Source organism: Bactrocera neohumeralis, unplaced genomic scaffold, assembly GCF_024586455.1.
Source record: "Bactrocera neohumeralis isolate Rockhampton unplaced genomic scaffold, APGP_CSIRO_Bneo_wtdbg2-racon-allhic-juicebox.fasta_v2 cluster09, whole genome shotgun sequence".
Classification (NCBI taxonomy): domain Eukaryota; kingdom Metazoa; phylum Arthropoda; class Insecta; order Diptera; family Tephritidae; genus Bactrocera; species Bactrocera neohumeralis.
Genome location: NW_026089622.1, coordinates 3,372,728 through 3,375,682, shown reverse-complemented (window position 1 = coordinate 3,375,682; position 2,955 = coordinate 3,372,728). Strand labels below are relative to the sequence as shown.

Sequence of the window (2,955 nt, the reverse complement as noted above, 5' to 3'; positions counted from 1 at the left end):
TAATGAACGGCAGAAGAGGATGGAGTCTCGTTCCAAAAAAGAGATGTTGACAACAATCTTGAAGAATACCGACCCTGTTGAAGTAATTCAAGAAAACGAGGTTGGAGAGGCACCTCAAACTGCAGAAGAAGAGGTCATCAATGAGAAATACGAAAAAATACTGCATTTGGAAACAGAAATGTTAGTCCTAGTTGATATTGATGAAGTATCTTTTACTTACATAAGTATGTGTATTTCCTATTCTTTTTAGACAAAGGCTGAATAGTGTTGTTAGCACTTTGAATAAGTGCAACAACGATCAGTTAGCAGAAATTAAACGTCTCAAGATTTCCATTAAAACTGCGGAATTCCATAGAAATAATTTGGAGCAAAAACTTAGCTGCATTTTCACCAACGGCCAGGTAAGTGCCGAAATTCTAAAAAGTATGTTGCAAAATATATTAAAGTTTATTACACATATCATTACAGATTGAAAAATTAAGGGATGGAAACAAACGGCGGAATTGGAAAGAAGAAGACATAGCTAAGTCGATCACGCTATATTCAACGAGCCCAAAAGCGTACAAACTTTTGAGGAGAAACAACTTTCCTCTACCAGGTGTGCGCACTCTGCAATGGTGGTCAAAAAAAATTGACGTAGCTCCAGGTGTCATAGAGCCGGTGATGAAACTGTTGAAGGCAGCAACTGAGCTAACACAAGCGCAAAAAATTTGTGTACTCAGTTTTGATGAAATGAAGGTCAGAAAGAGTTACTGCTACGATAGATCCACTGATTCGACATTGCCTCCTGTTAACTATGTTCAGGTTGCAATGATAAGAGGTAATTAAACTCATTAATTTACTTGAAGTCAATTCTTTCTAATGTACTTTGTTCTTTTAGGTTTGATAAGTAAGTGGAAACAGCCTGTATTCTTCGATTATGACTGCAAAATGACGAAGGAAGTATTGTTTAGCATTTTGTCAAACGTTAAAAAGTGCGGTTACAATATTGTTGCCATTGTAAGCGATTTGGGTGGATCAAATAGAGGCTTATATAGTGATCTTGAAATTAATGCGGAGAAACCTTGGTACATTCACTAAACAATTATTTAAATTATGATATACTTTAAATTGTGTTCTTTTTTTTCTATTGCAGGTTTTCACACAACGGAGACAGGATTGTGGTTTTTGCTGATGTCCCCCACTTAATAAAACTACAAAGAAATCATTTTTTGGATAAGGGCTTTACTATCAATGGAAAAATTGTTAGAAAAGACATAATTGTGAAGCTGCTCTCGCTAACGTCCAACGAGCTGTCCACCACGCACAAAATTTCCCAGACACATTTGTCTGTGACAGGAGCAGAAAGGCAAAAGGTTAAATTAGCCACAAAATTGTTCTCCCACACAATTGCTCAAGCAATAACTCGAGCGGCTAGTTTAGGTCTACTAGATAACGAAAATTGGGAGGAATGCCATTGACTTTTCAAAATTGTAACTAATATTTAAAATATTAATTAAAATGTTCATATATTATAAATATTCATTTTATAGACAAATGACTGGTTTGACGTAATGAATGTCAGGGTGCCCAAAGATGGAGTGAGGGAACGCTTGCACGCCTACGGTTTGGCTTTGAACAAACAAAATAATGTACTGGAACAGATGACGGAGCTGGTTTCATCAATGAGAGTCATTGGTAAAAATGGTTTGCTTCCGTTCCAAAAAGGTAATACTCAAGCTACATATATATTTAGATAAGTTGATTTTCTACAGTTTTTGATTTTACTTATGATTTATAGGTATACTCCAAAGCAATAATGCTTTGAAATTGCTGCTGAATGACTTAAGACAGCAGCACAAAATTAATTACGTTTTGACCTATCGATTGAACCAGGACGTTTTGGAAATTTTTTTTGACGTAATCAGGTCAAAAGGCGGTCTTCACGATCACCCTGACAGGCAGGAGTTCAAATATAGGCTGCGTTCCTATATACTTGGTCACAACGAAGGAGCGATCACAGAAGAAGGCAATGTTGAAGTCGACAACACACCAGATTTGGAAGGAAATTACTTATCTCTAACCGGTAATTATCAAAATATTAAACATACATAGTATTATAAACCTAAAACTACAGAAAACATTATTATATAAAATTGTATTGATGTTAACAAATGCAAATATGCACTTACATACAAACTAAGTTTTTGCATACTAAGCACTGTTTTTTATCCTAATTATAGTAATAATAATAACTAACAATTTATTCCATTTATTGATACGCATGTATGTATGTTTATTATATTTTTGCAGGTAATATTTTTCAACGTGTGTCAGTTGATCTGAATTCCACTGACCTAATCGAAAAAAATGATGACTTGGAGATTCTCAACAACGACGGACTTGAAAATTTGGCAGGGTACATCTGCCACAAACTCGGTAGAGACAACACCGAAATTTGTGCCAATTCCGAAAATTGTTCGTCCCATACTTGGGTGGATCACCTTTCAGAAGGAGGACTCTCAAAACCAACAGATATGTTGATGGAGCATATGAGAGCCTTGCAAGCAATATTTGACGACGTCAATGGTAATGATTTGCATATATGTACAAATTACGTCCAGAAACACATAGATTTAAGTGATTTTGTAAATTGTAGCTCGAAAATAAAAGAATTATTTTCCAGAGCTAGAATGTATTTTAAGATTCGTTCCTTAAATAAAAACATAATTGAACATATGTTTAATAAAAAAAGGAAATTAAATAAAACAATAAATTGATACTTGGTTACAAAATATTCAATCTTTTTATTTACATAAATGTATATGGTTGAAACAAACACAGCAAAGATTGTCTCTTTTTAAATAATACAATGAAAATTCAATTAAATGAATATTTGTAAATGTTCACTATAAAATATTCACTTAAATTTAAATTTGATGATATTCATGATTTTGTATGCCTGCAATACAAAAT

General features: G+C 33.8%; 1 long non-coding RNA gene across 1 annotated transcript; it reads left to right on the top strand.

The window, feature by feature from the left end:
* The first annotated feature begins 226 nt into the window (after window positions 1-226).
* LOC126763982 (uncharacterized) lies at window positions 227-2,655 on the top strand. Its single transcript, XR_007667730.1, has 7 exons — window positions 227-401; window positions 469-820; window positions 881-1,067; window positions 1,136-1,472; window positions 1,533-1,707; window positions 1,781-2,065; window positions 2,293-2,655. It is a non-coding gene; the product is annotated as an uncharacterized LOC126763982 (long non-coding RNA).
* The last annotated feature ends 300 nt before the right edge of the window (window positions 2,656-2,955 follow it).